This window comes from Calidris pugnax, unplaced genomic scaffold (assembly GCF_001431845.1).
Source record: "Calidris pugnax isolate Ruff unplaced genomic scaffold, ASM143184v1 scaffold58, whole genome shotgun sequence".
NCBI lineage: Eukaryota > Metazoa > Chordata > Aves > Charadriiformes > Scolopacidae > Calidris > Calidris pugnax.
In genome coordinates, this window is record NW_015090868.1 from 8,313,515 (window position 1) to 8,333,161 (window position 19,647).

The 19,647-nt window shown below is 37.3% G+C and overlaps 1 protein-coding gene across 1 annotated transcript in view; it reads right to left on the reverse strand.

Moving 5' to 3' along the window:
* TENM3 (teneurin transmembrane protein 3) overlaps positions 1 to 19,647 on the reverse strand; it is a 1,441,984-nt gene that overhangs the window by 799,318 nt on the left and 623,019 nt on the right. Inside the window, exon 7 of the mRNA XM_014945587.1 lies at positions 10,138 to 10,223. The gene's annotated coding sequence lies outside the window, so the exon portion shown is untranslated. The remainder of the gene's footprint in view (positions 1 to 10,137; positions 10,224 to 19,647) is intronic.

The following is a 19,647-nucleotide window of genomic DNA, read 5'->3' on the forward strand; positions in this document are numbered from 1 at the left end:
TAAAATTAGAGTTCATGCTTATATCTGAGTTTTTGCCATTTATATATATACACACACACAGAGGAAAACATGGAAACTATAATGCACTTTTTGTTATTGAATTATTCTGGAAGGAAGTTGAACAAGTGACAATCTCAATTCATTAATTCAATCACAAATGTAACTACGTAGGAGCATAAAAGGTGAAGAACAGGGAATTTGTGAAGATATATTTGATTTCAGCAAGTGCAAAATATGACTTTTTGTTTTCTCCTGAGGTTTGCCAGTGGTATGTGATAAATACTGGATTTATACAATGGAAATTACAACAACGTATAGATCATTAATACCTCAAATGTAAAAAGCTCTGATTGATGATTTGGCTTTACTTTCCTACATCCACATATGCAGTCTCGGAACATGAAGTCCAAGCTCTCCACGTGTATCTACACGTGTGCATGTGTGTGTATTCTGGGTGGTATCACCACAAACCAGCAGTATCTGCTCACCATTATGTAGGAGCACGTATAACAGTGCTAGCAATTTTCCTGACTGAAACCAGTGTGTTTAACAGGTGGACGTTTCTAGAATTAAAAGAAGCTTCAGGATTACAATTATTTTCTCTAATTTTAAAATCTATATACACGTAAGTATTTCCTGTCTCTTCTTTAAGTATGTGTCAGGGGAAGCTTGACACAAAGAGAATGTTTAATGGATGAAGTTCAAAATATGTGACTGATGGGCCATTTATCAACTCCAGTTAAGACATAAATAGAACATCTCAGTGTTTATATGTGTATATATCCTGAGCCTGAGTCCCATCCTATAAAACTGAGATAGAAAGAAATGCAATACCTAGATAATTAGTAAATTTGATTAATGTCCTATATTATAAACATGGTTTTTATGAGTGGGTTACTGGCAGTTTAATGAGTTATAATAAATTTTCACAAAGACTACTACAATACTCACTACTGTTTCATTTACAGCACTTGTAGCACACACTGGCTTTTTTACAAACGTACAAATGAAGTGGGAATGTGCCACTCTAGTTTTTAAACCTGAATTATTGACTGATTAAATTGCCCTTGTACGAGAGTATTCAAATGAGTTTTCAGACATCTGTACAAGGGTCATGTCCAATAGAATGAGTTCTTGCATGCAGATACCCGATTCCTAAGTAGGTCTTGATTTAAGATCAATTAACTTTCTGCTGGCTTAAAAAACAAACAAGCAAGCAAATAAAAAAAATCTCTAACAACTAACTGAGGCTAGATTGCTTTGGTTTTAGATTTTTTTCCCCTTTCCCATATGACAATCGACATATGAGAATGTTTGAATCTCTCAGAGAGAGACGTGTCAGGTATGTAGCAACGGTTGCCTGTACAGCTGTTTTGCAAAGTCTGTCCTGATTCAAATGCTACAATATTTAGTTTTATTGCAGGAATGATGATCTAAAACTTTAAAACAGGCAAAGTTTGTAAAAAAGGATAATATCTTATATTGGAAGACGTGACTGAAGTTGGAAAATGAGAGAAAATTTTGGTCAAACACACTTTTCTTCAGAATTTCTGGATATAACAAAATTTACTTTATGTTTCTGCCTCTGTCTCTCTTTCCAAATCTTGACATACACAGTTTAATATTTAATTTCAATGGATCTCTACACAGCTCCTGGGCTCTACTTGCTTGCAACAGCTTACAGTATTAGTACATCATTAAAAAAGAAAAAAAGACAGAATAATTTGTCAATTAAAGTTTCCTTTCAAAATGTAAAGCCCTAATGGCAATCAAATCAGTTCCTCTACATTAAGAATTCACATATGTGTGGTAGATGACATTTTAAACAGAAGTGCAATATTTGGGAATAAAAATATGCAATTTATTAGGTAATAATATTTGAAAGAAGGTTTCTCTTTTTAATCTCTCACTTAAGTTGAGCCGTGTTCCTCTCAGGGGAGGACATATATAATAAATATATAAATATTGGGTAAATAAACTGGTATGCCCTTTCTGAGCTCTGACTGAAAGCATATCTTTCTAACAATGGCAGCCTCCAAAAGTTAACAGATCTAAATACCATAACCAAAAAAAAAAAAAAAAAAAAAAGAAGTAGTCAGACCCGCAGAAATAATTTTTTAAATACTAGGCGGCAAAAAACCCACTCTGAACAGAGCAGAATATCTAATAGCAAGCAGAAATCACTGCCATATTTCTCAGATAGAGAGCTACATACAGAAAAAACCCAAAGAGTTTAATTCTTTAATCAAGCTTAACTTTGAATGAGGACCTAGAATATAAAAACGCTGCTTTAAGAACTCTAATCAAACACAGAAGAAATGGTACGAGCCTGTTTTAAAGCTAAAATGATTTTCCTGACTGAAAACTGGAAATGAAGATGATCTTTAGTATCCAAGTGTCAATGAAATGTAAGTGCCCACCAGATTGCTGGCCCACCCATAGATTATTAATGCACAATTAATCTACTAGGGCAACTGTAGAGTGTCATTTAGCTTCAGAGCCCATAAGTATAAAACAGCAACACACTGTGAAATTAATGGTAACACTTAAAGGTCCCATTGTTATTAATTCATTTGACATTCACTGTAATCACACTGGTCTTTAATGAATTCATTTGGCATGTGAATATTGCATGTACTTTCAAATGCACTCCAGTGCAAATCAGTGTTAATTGATGCCCTGAATTGAAATAGTTTCTTTCTCTCTCTCTCACTTTTTTTTTTAGCCTACTACACTTTTTGTTAAGGGTCTTTTCCCCAGCACAGTTTATACATGGCATATGCCAGCACAAGCTCTTAGAATAATTACTATTACTACTGATGTCAGTTTAACATACAAAAATGACCAAGGGATCATATGGTACTGAAGCTCTGCAGTAAATTCTTCGAAGGCAATAAACTCTAAACACCACAGAACTTCATTAACCTCCCAGTGCCACACATCCTACGAATATTTTCAGTTTACTCTTCTCCACAAATTGCCTGTGAACGCCTTTGGTTTATACATAAATGGCCATGGGTTGTCATCTTACCCAGTTCAGTTTTCCAGCAGGAACTGGTCATACCTATCCTTGCTCTTCCCGCACTCAGTGGCTACAGCTGCATGTACAGAAAATGTCTGTATTTGTCCCAATGGAAACCGTCTCCTTCACTTACATACACACACTGCTCCCAAGAACTGTGGGGTGCTGAGAAACTCCTCTTTATGTCACATGCAAGCAGTTAATTTGGAAAGATTAATACATGGGCGGTGCAACAATTCCAACTCAGAAGCTTGTCCTAGATAAAATACTCCAAACTGGAAAAACCTTTGTGCCAATAAAATAGTAGCATTGCTTCATTTGTAAACTTTCTGACTTATTTCCTTAGCTATCTAGTAAAAACCTTCAGATGTTCTTGTTTCCCAGGAAATGAAGGAAATCCCAGGTGGGCCAAAGGAGTTCCTGATGTCAAGCCAGTTCCCAAAATGAATTTAAACACTTCTTATGGCCTGTGCGTAGTACACCCAGAGATCTTTCTAGTCATGTCTTTCACTTAGACAAATGTAGAACTATGGTGTCTGGCATCTCACTTATGGGTAATTTGGTAGCCACTCTTAAAAACAGCACACAAAGCAATAAAAATGTATATTCAGAATTACTCTTAAAGGTAACATCAAAAGCAATATGTAAATACTATTCTGAATTAAAGTACAGGTGAACTAAATCAAAGCACACAGAATACGCATATCCTCACTGAAAAATGCCTAAAAAGTTTCGGTGCCACTAATTTTTGGTTGTCTCTAAGGGTTTGCATTGATTTTCAAGAGATGAGAGATTAACATTTTCTCCCATTCCAGATGTTCTTGTCTCAAGAATCAAAATCAAGGTATCCCAAACTAGTCAGTTTTGAGAACTGGGACATAAGAAACCATTTCAAGCAGCCCTGCTTGGGCTGAAAAATAATTAAGCAGAGAAGAGGTCCCACTGATTGGATTTGCTATCTCGATCTCACTATCTGCTGGGCAATATACTTAAAACGCACTTCTTACATTTTCAACTAATGTTTCCAATAATCAGTTTCTTACTTTTTTTGTATTTTCGGTGAAAGCTAGAGAACATTATTTAAACATATGCAACACAGTACACCATTTTTGTGGAACTGAGTAACTCAGGGGATGCAAAATGTCGGGAAAAAGGGAAATAATCTTGTAATTACTTCACAGAAATAGCGTCTACTAGACTCTGGCTGCTGACATGCAAGACTTTTCTGAGATTTGATTGCCAAGGAAGGCCCCATGAATAAAACTATTTTAAGAATGGAGATAGACACATCAATCAGAACCGCAAATCAAGAGTGTCTGGCCATGCAGTACCGATTAAAGTTAATAAGTATTTGCCTTGCCTCACTTTCTTTAACACATTCAGAATGATGAACATGCTGTAAATGGAAATGCATGATTGCGGAATCTTCATCACTTGTCATTAATATCCTGGAGGTAAAGAACATGTCTTGAGGTTCTTCTTCTTGTTATTCTACTTGGCATTACCTTACTTGAACAGTGACTGAGTTCTGGTCCTCTTTAGCTCAAAACTTTCAGTCATCATTTTCTTAATGGTTTTTGAGGAAAGAACTTCATATTTTAACAAGCTGGCACTTTCCCATTGTTAAAGATCCTTCCGGAAACCCCACAAAATAGACAGCCTTGTTTCACATCATCATTAAGCGACAATACATATAATTAGGCTTGTCAGACACCTTCCATTCTCTGAAGTAGGCAACTGAAATCTTAAGGGATGTGCCAGTGAATTTTTGTCATTGACTCTTTGAAAACTGCATGAATTTGGACATGTTACTAGTCTCTGGGAATTTCAATTTGCATAAGCTCATCATAGATTTGTGAAGAATTTAGCAGCTGAATCATCTGAAGACTGAATAGACCAAGAATGTTGCAGCCCATCACTGTAAGATTTGGATGGGACCTTCTGCGTACCTGGTTGCCTTTCTAACTAGTTAGGGTTGTTCTAGGACCAGGCATGAAGAAGGAAAATTGTCTCATTAGTTCTTGGAGGGGGAGGAAAAAGCATAGAAACCAGTCTGCAAACAGACGAGGAACGTCGGTGCAGGCGTAAATTTGGTGTGATAATGAGTTTACTTAAAGTCCCTGCCCAAGTGACAGGGTAATATTTCTACTATGTAGATGTGAAAAGGGTTTGGGATGGAGCAAAAGCATCCTCCAGGTATAATATATGCTACAGATCATGTAGATGTGAAAAGGGTTTGGGATGGGTTTGGCATCCTCCAGGTATAATATATGCTACAGATGCACATCTTCCACACACAGGATTTACAGCACTCTGCAAATGAGTACAAGCTGTGTAATAAATAGTGATATATATGGTGTTTGATGCATTTTGTGCAAAAGATGGGTAAGCAACGTTTACTGAAAGGATTTCTACAAAACTTTCTGCTCTTTCTTAATTAATAATTGAAAGAATGTATGAGAAAAAACATCCTGACTTCTCAGAATCTCGATGGATCAAAATATGAACTTCCCAAAACGTGAAATTTGTACAAAATATAAAACCTCACAGATATTGACAGTTATTCACATCAAGAAATCATGCAAACATGATAGTATGTAAGCAATGTAGCACGGTGATACTCTCAGACATTCTCCAAACTGAAATGGAAAGATGGTCACCGATTAATGAGATTAGAAAATGAATTTAGCAAGCTTATTGTTATCTGAATGTTCATCAGAAAACTCTGAGGTTTTAAGAATTGCATACCTCTGGGAGTGGGCAAAGTATTCTACATGAAAAAGATTCAGGCTTTGATATCTTTGGAGAAAGGTGGGTGAAGAAATTGGATTCTTCAATGGCAGGAATCTTCCTGGCTCAGCTGCCAGGAGAATCCTGCCACGCACAGGCAACGTTTTTCGAGTATGATTACACTCATGAAATTTTTTCTGCACCTTAAACTGAACCATAAAATAACCATTTTAGGTGTACAGACAGCATAGCATGCAGAGATTCAAATCGGCACAACTGTAATAAAAACCCAATGTATTTTCAACATTAGCTCCACAGTTTGTGCCTGATCTCTGCTTAATTAAACACAGAAAACAACATATATTTTAAAGTGTGGAAAAACCGTTTATATGATCACAAATTGCCTAAGAATGACTAGGTATTTGCACTGTTAACATCCAGCTGTTATCAACAATACAAAGGGCTCTTCTTTATCTGATTTGCACTTTTCTGTAGTTAGCTCCTGTTCCTAACCCAAAGAGCTAAGAATCCAAATCTGAATACAGAAAGCAGGAAAGACAAACAGCAAGGAGAAGCAAATAGAAATATCCCCATTTAACAGATGACGGAACGAGGCACTAGAGATAAAAATGACTCGCTCAGAGTTACACTCTATGTCTGTGGCAATACTTCAGTATTTAAAAGTTCTCAAAGAGACAGTGGCAGAGCATAAAACTAGTATAAATAGTAAAAAGGCGGCACAGATTTTATATAATGAAGTTCAGCAGGCAGTGCTGTCAAGGTTTCTTCCCGTTGGAGACCAAATGAACAGTTCCAGATTTCTTCGCAGATTCATGTCTATTTGAGCAGTGCGCTATCTTGGCAGTACAAACAACTACTAGATGCAATTAGAACACAAATGGAGAGGGAACTTTTCCAAAGTAATGATGAAAATAGTCTATTCCCTCTTCAGAAATGAGTTCCCATGAAGAGAAAGTTTCAATATTGTCAAATAGGACTATTTTAGCAAAATAGTTGACTCTAGTCTGTAATATTCAGGCTTTCTTAGTTATACAGCTCCCATCCTACTGCTGCAGCACCCTTGCTCTCCTCTTTACTCTAATATTACAGTGATTTCTACATCTTATTTCTTGCTTTCGTTCTTACAAGCAATTTATTCTCCTCCTCCCTATTCCTCTCCACAAACCCCAGGACACTTAGCAATCCCTCTTCCCAAATACCAGAAAAGGGCACAGAAGCTTTTCTGCCAGAAAACCAGGAAAGCAGACAAACACCACACATGAGTAAAATAAAAGTTTTTCTCTTGGGCAGAGGTAATTTTGTTATGTTTTATGCCAGTGTGGGCAAGGAGCCCTACAGAGTGTGGATGCTCAGCCAGGCAGGGAGAAGAACCTTGCAGCTCCTTGGCCTTCAGAGGACCAGAACATGAATGTATCTCCTCCACTGCCAGTAGAAAAACTGGTTTCCAGACTGGAGCTGACCTCAAGTTGGAATAGCTTTTTTTATGGAAACTAATGTTCAAGGTGCCTATGAGATAACCTCAAGATTTGCAAATTTTCTGTAATTTAGCGACCGACGTGTTCAGCTCCGCAAAATACAGTTCCCTTTCAACAAGTGGTTATAGCTGGTCCTTACATAGAGTAATCATTTCAGAAAAGATCACGTTAAGACATTAGACCTGTTATTAATTCCTTAAAATTATATTAGTTGGATACTATTTCTTCTCCTCTTAATATGTTGCAGGCAGAATATTTCCATTTTTTAATATTACACGATGTTGGTTTAAATAATTTGCAAATAGGAGGATTACAACCTTGAACAGGGAAGTAGTGACTATTCTGACATTTAGCTTAAAGCTGACTTCAGAAACTCAAGCAAGACAAATATCTTCCGTGATTACTCAAGAGATCCTACTGTTTCCAAAAGTTTAACCAGCTTTGCTTTTGGCAATACAAGGGGGGTAAAGTTGAGAAGCAGGTAAACTGTCTGGAGTTTGCAAAATTATTACATATTATTATCACCACCCTCCCCCCATATTATACAGGAAGGGATCACACAGCTGAAGAAAAGTTGATCAAAGAACGAGAAAAAAATCCTTTTGCACAGAGATCGGATGTTTGACATAAAGACAGTGGATAATAATAAATTACTAATTGTTTTTTACACCATCTTTATTAAAAGTGTATCTAGAATGTATTTTAGTACTGTCTTGGGAGGAATGACAATATTTTTTTGTAAAAATAAGTTCTTAGGATTTCACCGTGCGAACAAAAATTCATTAAATTTTAAATACTACACTATCTTTTTAGCCATTATGCCACTCTAAGAGCAAAGGTACTGGAAATGTATGAGAATATCTAAATCTACATACATATATATGTATCTATATCTGGTGGGAATTTATGGAGAATGCAAAAGATGTTCAAAAGCAGCTGACTATTAGCATAAAGTGTACAGTGAGCTGCTCGGTGCTATTTCTACCTTTTTTTGCTATTAGGTGAATTGAACTTTGCAGCGTGCTGATTCTGCCTTGGGCAGAAGTGGCACAAATTTAAAAACGGAGGGTAAAGCACTCTTATCATTTGATCACATTTATTGCTGGTGCCACTGAAGTAGAAATCCCATGATCTCCCGGAAAGCTTTACACTATTTAATGTAAGGTTGGGAAAGCATCTATTATGGTTTAAGATAGAGAAAATGTTACACTCTCCTTGTCTTCGACTTGCTGCATGCAAATGCAAGTGGAAAAGACTTGTATTATAAAAGAACGAGAATCACCTAATTGTAGATGAAAACTATCACAAGATAGGAATTATATATCTGTGTTCTCTTAACCTATCATATCGCGTTTGCTTTCCTTCCCCTATCACACTGATGGGTACTTTTGTAGGAAAGACTGGCAGTAGCAGAAGGGCACGTTAGTTTTATTGTAATGTTTGTTACTGTAATGATATTTCATGACAACAAAATGATCCATTTATAAAGGAAAAAAAATAATCCTTTCTCCAGTCACAGAGCATTGTTCTTGAGAACGCCAATAATATTATGACATCAAGGGCACTTCACAGAGAGTAGTAAGAGTCTAAGTCACAACAAATAAAATTCCCCAAACCTTGTGTAATAAACCTGTATAGTTGTGAAGGCTGAAACATGAAGGTTACTGCAGAATACCTCTTTAGAAAACTGCAAAATGCTACAATGGAAAAAAATATATTTGGGGGAAAACCCCCCAATTTTAAATTTGCGTACTTCCATTCCTTGGAGATTTCAAATACAACTGGATTGAAATGTATTAAAATTTATCTCAAATCCAAGCTGATGTGAACATTGCTGGCATCTCAGGTTCCCCATGATCTAAGAGCTCTTAAAATTGCAACACATCAGCGCCTAAAAGGGCCATGTTTTCCTTATCCTTTCCACAGTGTTGTGTTCCTGCAGGAACTAGGGTTTGTAAACAAACTGGATAATACCAAGGACATTCTCCTGGTACATCAATAATATAGGAATGACATAAACACCACTGTCTCACCTGTCAGACTTCAGCAAAGTGCTGGTGGCTGCTCATACCCAGCTTGAAACTTTACAGTAGGTTTGGGACAGGGTTCTTTGGTTTTGCCCAATAAGCTGCACATTGACTTGTGGCTTTGAGAGCTGCTTTTGGTGGCGATGTGTGCCACTCTGTTGTGATGCTAATTCAGGCAGAAGCCACTTATCGTTTCTGAATATAGAAAGTGTTTGGTGTGACATTGTGCAGACTTACTCATCAAATAATAAAGACCAAGAGAAACACTACAGTTTAGTCTATAAGGAACCAAGACCAGGACCAACGTACCTACAGTCTACTCTTGCTTTACTCAATGACTACAGGAAAGTCAATTATTTTCATGTATTTCGACGGCTGCTTGCTGATTAAAAGAATAAAGTAAGATTAGGTATTACTTATTTTTACAATAAATATTGAGATAGGTCAATACCTGTTCTCTTCTACCTGTGTTTCACTTCTGCTTTTCTTCACCAGCAGGAAAAAAAGGCAATAATAAAATAAACCTTTTTCCCCCTCCTTACTTAGAACAGACAAAATACCCCCACAGTGTATCAGCAGACTCCTCAGTTTCATGGCTTTTGTGTAAAAATCTCACATGGCAATATTACTACATCCAGACTTGGAAACACAAACAACCTGAAAAGCCATGACCAGGATAACAGACAGGTAAAACAAAGTCCCGGTTGGACATCAAAAAGGAAATTATGTTGCATTTGAAAAAAAAAAAAGTAACTGTGAAATTAGAGTAAAATAATTAGAAGTTCTAATGAAACTCACGGAGTTTAGTTGAATTCTATAACAAGTACATTTTTCAGAAATATATTGAAATTGAATTTCATACCAGTCCTTGCTCAGCAAAATGGCAGCTCAGCAGAGATGATGTCCAAACAGAATCGTTAAAAGGTCTTGTCATGAGAAGCGTAGTTCCTGGAACAGAACAAAACCAGAGATTTTACATAATTGATTGCCAGCCTCATTGCTTCTACTACATTACATTCTATGAAATCAGTTAGAGAAATTATATGCTTTGGATATTATTCAGAGTGTCTCTGAAACTGGAAAAAAAAGCTGTAGGTGCCTATAGTAGACCTGTAGACTACATCATGGCTGTGCTGTGGACATTAAACTATTGCTATATTTACCTTGTTTCACTATTATTATACATCATATTTCAAACCATTCCTTTAGAAAAATCCTTTTTTTTTTTTTTATTTGATCATTGTCTTGTTATCAAGTGTTAGAAAAAAGTACAATTTTCTGGGGGGATACATCTCTCAGGTCACCTTCCACCTTCTCTCTTTTTTTTTCGTCCCAGAAAACATACGATTTTACAAATTATTGTGGTTCTTTTTTCATACCTGCTCCCACAGCATCACCACTGACTGAGCTACATCCTACTGGAATTCCAGTGCATGGAGAATGGAAGGGAACGGCGGGAGTTTAGGCTGATCTTGCAGTTACCTCCACTTTACATCATCTCTTTGTACCTCCCCTGTCTCCTGAACACCCAGTTCTTGGGCAGAGAATAGGGCACGAGCAAATGCATCTTCTTGTAGGAACTGAGAAGATGGGAAGTGGAGGAAGAAGTGGGATTCCTGGATCAGTTTCTCAGGTGCAGAAATTCTCCAGTCCTCTAAGAAAAGGTCTTTAAGGGCCTCCTTCAAAGAATGATAAATTTATGGGCCCTTGTTTAAGCTTAGTTTGGTCTCTATGTATATGCAATATAGTATAAAATCAGAGTCATAGAATCATAGAATTGTTCTGGTTGGAAGGGACCTTTCAGATCATTAAGGCCAACCATCATCCTAACACTGACGAAACCACTACTAACCCATGTCCCTCAGCACTGCATCTGCCTGGCTTTTAAATGCCCCCAGGGATGGTGACTCCACCCTGGGCAGCCCATTCCAATGCTTGATAACCCTTTCAGTGAAGAAATTTTTCATAATATCCATCTTAAACCTCCCCTTGGGCAACTTGACTGTTTCCTCTTGTCCCATCACCTGTTCCCTGGGAGAAGAGACCAAACCCCCCTGGTTACACCCTCCTTTCAGGGAGTTGTTGAATGATCTCTTCTGCTTTCCTACCAAAATCAAGTGTAGGGTGCAAACAGGTGACGAACTCAGATGAATAAGGCAAATATAAAGTAGAATTATAATTAGTGAAATCCAAGATGACCTTCTAGATGATCCTCCAGAGATATAAAACTTATGGCTCACTAAATTTTGGAATATAAGGAGTACATACTACCAAATTCTTTATGTTTACCAGGGGCATACACATACATGTGGGCAGCAAGGGAGCAAGCTGTAATGCCACTGCTGCTCCAGGATGGTTTTCTAACCACTAAAAGAGGGGTAAACTTACTAACAAGGGCTTTGGGATACGTGTGTCATGACATGTCGCTGATGAACTGGAATTTGTTCCAATGGCTATACGTCAAGCCAAAATGTTAATGGCCAATCTGGAGAACTCCAGCTTTCTGCCTTGGTGTCCCTGGTACACCAGCCATGAGAACAAAAAAGGGAAGAAATAGAAGGAAAGAAGCACCTGCTGTTACTGGTAATTCATTCTTTCACAGCCTGCAAACTTATGGGAGAGACCTAGATTGAGATATTTTATGGAACTGGAGAAATACAATATCTGCTTACTACATTTGTAAATGAAAATATCATTTTCTGTGTATAAAATGGATGTTTACACTTATTTTCTGTCACATCTCTGTTCAGTTATGAACACAAACATATTGGGTTTTATAGTTAGATTTTTCTTTTCTTTATTTCATCTTCAAGAGGACACTTCAATATGTAGTCATATATATTATGTCAGATTTTATCTCCTGGGGAAAATTCCCATGAAGAAAATCTCACTGACTTCATTTTTATTTTTTTAGCTATTTAAATCAGTATTTTACCAAGGTAGGTAGCCATTTCCAGGATACCTAGCATGGCTTTACCTGAATTCTGACAGGGTAGGCAATTGCTGTCATTACTGCCTTTTTCTGTTATCCTTTTCAAAGACTGAGAAATTAATTTATCTGTAGGGCTACATGCTCTCTTAAAAAATAGTTCTGATCTTTATATAGTAATGTAATTTAAATTAGTACCTAATTCTCTAAAGTCCACAATTTAGGACAGCGCAGAATCTACTGCAGCAACTAATTAAACACTTACTGTAAGGTTAAGTTTTTCATTAAATCAATAGGCCCCTAGTGTCAGTTACAAAGCCCTAATTACTATGCTGTAAATTTAGATTGAATTTGAATTAAGGACTGATTTCAATCTAACCACAGCATGTAAATATTGTAAATTACCAGAATTACAGTTCAATAAAATTGAATGGATTTCACTTTAGATAAACTAAATGCAAATGAGGCTAAGAAAAAAAAAAAAAAGCAAACAACAAAAACCACAGAAATTTCCCAAACATCTGCAAAAGAGTCTTACATGTGCGGTGTATTGTATAGTGCTTTGGCAAAGAGCATGTCAGAACTTCAAAATGCTGCCACCGTTTACTCTAACATGTTTTAAATATTTCATTATCTGTTCTGAAAATGAATAAATTTAATCTCTCCCAAGTGATCAAGTAAAATGATGGCTAATGTGCCCGCTTACTGTGTTGCTTTAGTTTGATGACTGTATTGTTGTGCTAAAGCACAGTATGAAATCAGGTTATCAGGTTATAACTGGCAGGGATAAAAAAAAAAGCAGTGCTGGGAAACACAAAATAACCCGTTTTCAAGGCATGAATCATGCACTTTGAAGATTCAAAAAAAAAAAGTGTAAAAATTACAGACAATAGCACTCCAATCACACAAGTGCAAAATTGAAAATAATTGGGAGTTTGTGGACTTTCATTCGGCTTCACCGTATCCACGGGATATTAATAAAATTGGGGAAATGGGCAATATGCTAGGTTACACAGAAAAGGGAAAATCAAAAAAGGCCTATATTGAGGGTCACACACACAATTACTATGAGCTTTCTACTCACCTCCTTACGTTATTTCAATATCCAGCACTAAAAATCATATTAGATGCCTTAAGATGTTCTTATAAAGTTCACGAAAAATAAAGTGTAATATTTTACACTTTAGTCTTCATTAACACATTTAACTCAGAATAATAAAAGTTGATTGAAAAAAATTTAATATTGTAATGAATGCTCAGAAAGGGCGTAGATTAAGGAAATTAATGATAATTTTTGTGATTTTGCGCTTGACATCTGTGGAACATAAACTCAAATCTAGAAAGAAACAAGAGGGTAAATAATAATCCTATATGAATATTCTACTTTCTACCCAAAATACAACTATGCCACCTGATTCCTTTCTACAGTTATAGGGTTTTTTTCTTTTTTCAGACCCCATTTTATGGGGTCTTCGAGCTGTTCATGCCTCACGAGGTTGAACAGCCCCAACGCAGTCCACAGGCACAAGCTGTGTGTCTGAGAATATACAATCCAACACTTTCCTGAACCCTTATTTCCTGCGAGTGTCAAAATTATATCTCAGACCACAGAGAAGTGTTTTAATGACTTCATGTCATCAAGAAAGGTAATAATACTTGAGCTCAGCTTCATCAGCTGAGCAGGGTAGCCAAAGGAACTGAGTAATTTACTACATTTGCCCTATGTAGACATTTCACATTAGGAAAATCAAACCATTCTCTGAAGTGCTCATCTTACCAGCCCACTGGAATGTTAAATTACTGACTGCAAAGGAAATGAAGTTTCACTGAAGTCTGGTGTTTTGCACAAGTGGGATGCACAGGCCAAGCTGCCAAAAGCCACAAAAGTACATAAGAAAAAAATGACTCGTGACACTTGAGAATATGGGATGTTTATACCACCTACAGCATGTGCAGCGTATTGATAAATGTAGGAAATATGGCAGATGGACAAGGAGTAGTTTTATAATTATCCTTCATGTCTTGTAAGAGTCTCTTTTCATAAGAGCTTCCACTTTTGTGTTGTACCCCACTGGACAGCAGAAGAGACTCCCCGTTGGGACAGAATCATAGAATTGTCTAGGTTGGAAGGGACCTTAAAGATCATCTAGTCCAACTAGGGTACTGCTGCTCTGGCTCCCACACTTGCTCCTGAAGGCCAGGAGAACCACGTCTCCTTATGGGGCTCCACTTGAGCAAGATTAAGCAGGAAATATTAATGACTGATGAAATAAATGGCTACCTGTTCGAATTCACAGAAGTAATAGATGGCATGACTTGGATTTTACTCTCTAAACTGCAAATGACTTCACAGTTCAAGTTCTGGAATTTGGAAATTTGGGGTCTTTTTTAGAAGAAATTTCTGGGGTACAGTTGCCTGGAATTTGGAAGTTTGGGGGTTTTTTTTAGAAGAAATTTCTGGGGTACAGTTGTTCTGTTTCAGATAATTTATTTCTTTTCCGTAAAATTTGTTTTCCATGAAAAAAGTAAGGTCAAACAGTCTGATTAGCTAACAACTAATGAAATGGCCATACTATAGGCTCATACTTTGAAAATTCATCAGTGTTTTAAAGTAAAAGAAAATATTTTGAAAACAATCTTCTGGTGAAATGGGAAATTTCTTTCAGACAGCAAATTTGAGCTAAGATTTGAATTTTAATCTTGCACAGTTTGAAGTTTAATGGCAGTTCATGATCAGCTTGTTAACAAGTCTCAGCCTCTTGTGAAAATGCTCTGCCACTTTGAATGCTGAAAAATCTATGATTTTAGTCTCGTGAAAATGCTGCACTTTGAATGCTGAAAAATCTATGATTTTATCCTGTCCCATGTAACGACGAAATGAAATTGAAAATTTTATTTTTGTTATTCTTCCTAAAGTTATAGCTGTTTGGGATTCTGGTGTTTGGATTTGTAATTCATCAAGTTAAATGGATGGTTGGCTATTCCACACACAACTTTCAGCTCACGCCCGTCTGAGTGATAAGGGAAAGATAATTGTAGTAAGTTGCATAGGCAAACATTTGCTCTCCTAAAATTATGCCCATATTTAATACCTGCAAAACTGATTGCCTTTGGGAAGGTTTGAAGTTTGTCTTTGCATTACCATGATACCTGGGTGTCAAATCATAGAACTGTACAGCCTAAATACCATGAAGATGAATAGTTTATATTGTGTAGACTGTGTTTATATTGCAGAACAGAATCATAGAGTTAAAAACCGGAATCAGTAACTGAAAACATTCTTAATAGTGTGAAGCCAGGAGTGGAAATTTTGGGTTCCACAGACCTTTCTTTCCTTACTCCAAAGTTATAATCCCTTTCCCAGGGCTTTGTCCAGTCCAGTATTGAATATCTGAGGCACCCTGTAACACAGCTTAGCCCCTCCTGCCTGATGAAAAAAATTTCTTTACATCAGTTGGAACTTCCTTGGCTGCTGACCATCACCTCTTGTCCTTTTACTATGCATCTCTGAGATGCATCTCCATGTTCTCCACCGTGGAAATGCATCAAAGCCTTGGAACAGGCTGCCCAGGGAAGTGGTGGCGTCACCATCCCTGGAGATATTTAAAAGCCGGGCAGACGTGGTGCTGAGGGACATGATTTAGTGGTGGTTTTGTCAGTGTTAGGTTGATGGTTGGACTCAATGATCTCAAAGGTCCCTTCCAACCTAGATGACTCTCTGGTTCTACGGTATCGCTGAAAACAGTAATTAGATCCTCTCTTAGCCTTCTCTTCTGCAAGGTGAAGAAACCCTGTTTCCTCAGCTTCCCTTTGTACATCACCCTCATTCTCTCTTGCAGCTGGGGGACAGAAGTGGACACATTCCTGAACACAGAGGAACAACCACTTCCCTCAACCCGCTGGTTGTGCTGTCCCCCACTATGTGGTAACAGGGACAATAACAAAAATAAAACCTTTGTTATCCAAGAAGCTGTGATTAATGGTCATTTATCCAGATGTGGAAAAAATGGCAAGGTAAGTGACAATGGCTTGATGCTGCTTGTTTCAGTTATCAAGCACATGATTTTAGTTGGCATCCCGTATTTTTTTTAATGCAGAAGTCCAGAATTTTAGTACCACATCATTAAATGTTGAAATATCTATTGCTACCAGGTAGCTCATAATTTTGCTTTATTATTATAAAGTGAATCAAGTTCACAATCTATGAAAAGTAGCTCCAAATATGAATCTTCCATGAACAGCGAGCATATAAGACCTCAAGTATCATTACTGAAAATACTAGACATCCTGTTTGCAAGGGCTTTGGGATGCTATTTGAAAATACCCCTGTTTAAGAAAAAAAAAAAAAAAGGTAATCAAGTGCCCAGAAGTCTGAGACAAAGGTAGCAACAGGAATACTATTTTTGCAATATATTTTGTAGTAAGAGTTATTGCTGGTTTGAATTAAAATATACATTTGGATAGGCATTAATTGAGCACACAGGCACCACGCACCGACATTCTATTCTGTCAGCTTTGGGTTATCTATGCATTTTAACATTTAACTTCACTGCATGCAAAATCCAGAAAAAGAAAAGTGTGCATAAAAATATACAGGGCATTACTTATTTATATGTAAAACCTTTATTCTATTTTGTTATTTTAGATTAAATCCCGTTTCAATTCTATTCTCTCAGGGAAGCACTAACAGTTTGAGCTCAGCGTGAAAGCCATCAAACACTTGAGCTGAAATTTAGATTGGGCAATTTTGCCTGGTGAAGTAGAAAAGGACATGTGGAATGGCAGAGAACAGAATGGCTTATGGAAAGGCAGATGTTTTAATAACTTGTCGTCTAGTGGGAGCCTCAAATATCTAAATTTAAACACTGCAATATATTAAAGGGCGTTGCTGGCAGGGAGGGTATACCCCTTACCATAGGAATAGTGTAAAGGGGCAGATTTAACGTGGCGTGAGGGCTTTACTACAGCACTTCTTTTACAATGGGAATGAGAATTAATTGGAAGGCCCTTACCATAAGAACAGTGTAAAGGGGCAGATTTAACATGGCGTGAGGGCTTTACTATAGTACTTATTTTACAATGGGAATGAGAATTAATTGGAAGGTATTAAAAGAAATTATCTCAGACTGCACAATTTGGCTCAGGTCTGTATTGCAATATACAGCAGGCCAGAACTGAGGGAATTTTCTACCTAGAGTTCTGTGCTGGCCCCATCTCCCTGGGCGAGGGGGCTGACGAGAGACTCCAGATCTCCTGCCCACCAAGATCCTTTTCTGTTTCAACATATCAATCTCCTGCTAATTCACACTGGGTTTTAAATTATATTTATCTTTAAGCCCATCGCTGGAAGTAGGCAATGAATTTACCTCGGAAAATGTCCGGAGAGAAGCTAAGAAACCTCCTAGGTTAATTTCTTTACAGAACAAATCTCTCAGAATGTCTGCAAATAGTGAGTTAACTCTAATTCACTCCGGCTGCATAATTTACAATCTGGCAGAATTAAGATGACTAGGGAAGAAAAATTTTATTAATAAGCAAGCTTCCCATATGTTCATGAACAACTGGGTCCTATTAAAGAACAATGAAGGCCTTGTCACTTGACTTTTGGAGATGTGACACCAGTATTTATATACTGTTTGGTGACACAGAACTCCTAATTGACGTCACCTTTCACATTTGTCATCTCATATGCTGTCCCCATTGTCTGGAAATATCAGACTATGTTTTAACTTATGGATATAAAAATATATTAGGTATACCAAGCAGAAATAGGAAATAAAAGCCTTTTAAAAATATACCTAATATTGATAGCTTCATTTATAATTTATCAGATATATGTATGCATTAAATAAAAAGACAGATGGAAATGTTTCTATAAATGTGGTGACAAGTGAAATTGGGGGTAATATTTCATGAAAGTTAATGACTTATAGAGTATACTAGAATGATTTTAAAGGTCATTAGTTTAACTATAGATTTGACTTTGTAATAGTATTTACTTGAGAGTAATTACTGGACAGATGCAATAAAAATCTGCATAAATGAAAACCAAATAAAGTCTTACAAGCTTTGTGTCTCTGCACATTTTCAGTGACATTTTTAATTCTGTTTTAGGGAGTGGATGGCCAGTCGGGGTTAGCAGGGCCTGCTGCCTAAAGAAGGAATGAAGACTGTGTCAGCTTAATGGAACGTTCTTATACAGAGATATCACTTCTGGATCAGGAAGTTCTGGAGCTAGGTATTACTTTAGGCTAAAAAGAAATTAATGGAGAAAAATGCCTTTTTTTTTCTTTTTACTTTTCATTTTTCCCCAATTCTTATCTAGGTCTCTTGCATTGACCACATGAAGATGGTATGTCAGGTGGGTTTCAGGTCTGGCTGTTCATGTTCTTATAACCCAGTGGTAACAGATGCAGGAATCAAATTAAGAATAAAAAGCAACACTGAGCTGGAGCAAAGAAAAGAGAAGCTGAAAACACCTGGGAGAGGGAATTGTGACCAGGCTGTACAGGTCTTCCAGGATTTATCTTGCTCTGTTACTGTGAAATCTGTAGAAACTGTGTTTTATAAACAGACCCTCCTTATGCCTTTGTTGAAGAGGGCAGAGCAAACAAGGCGCTCAGTGTTTCTGTGAAATCTTTCCGTAAACAGATCACAATCACCTCGTGCTGCTTCGCCTGCACTAGAGACAGCAGCCTGGAATTGCTGCTGAGCAGCACACAGCCTGCCACTGAAAAAAATATCTGGAAAAATTCCTCTTGTGTTGGATGGGAGCCTTGTTGCCCAGATTCCTTTAATCCTCTCATTTCAGAAAAAAAAACCCCTAGCATTGTCAATCAATTAATAAAAAATTGAAGGAAGGAAATCTATGACAGATATCTGCAACAATAACCACCACAATTATTAGCACCTTAGTTAAACTAGCTCTGATATAGTTAGGACTGCATTTGGGAGCTGCTTGAATAACATCTGCCCCACTTATCCTCCATTTCAATTTAATATTCCTAGTGCTAGTGTTGCCTATATCATCAATGTCAAAAACTAAAAAGTCTTATCTTCAACTTTCATTCCAATGCTTCAAAAGAGCTTTGAATTTGCATCTTACTCTAGGGAAGATGTAGTTTAAAAACATTTTTGCCCAGCTTGCTCCATTAATTTCTGAGGAAAATGCACCTACTGCTGTGAATATGACAGTTCTCAACCTTGGTGTTTTTACAGGATGTCCCTCCCCAGGGAAGGACCAACACCATTCTGACTTACCCTGCTGGAACTGCACCTCCTGCTGGGTAATCAGCTACTGCAGCACTAAGGGAGAGAGACCTCAGTGTGATTAACTGGATGCCCCTCCTGAATGCTAAGGAAAAGGAGAAACGGCAAGTTTTCTAGGGGGCTGGGGGGGGGGGGAAGGGCTTTCAGTAATAATCTATTTTCCATTCAAGCAGC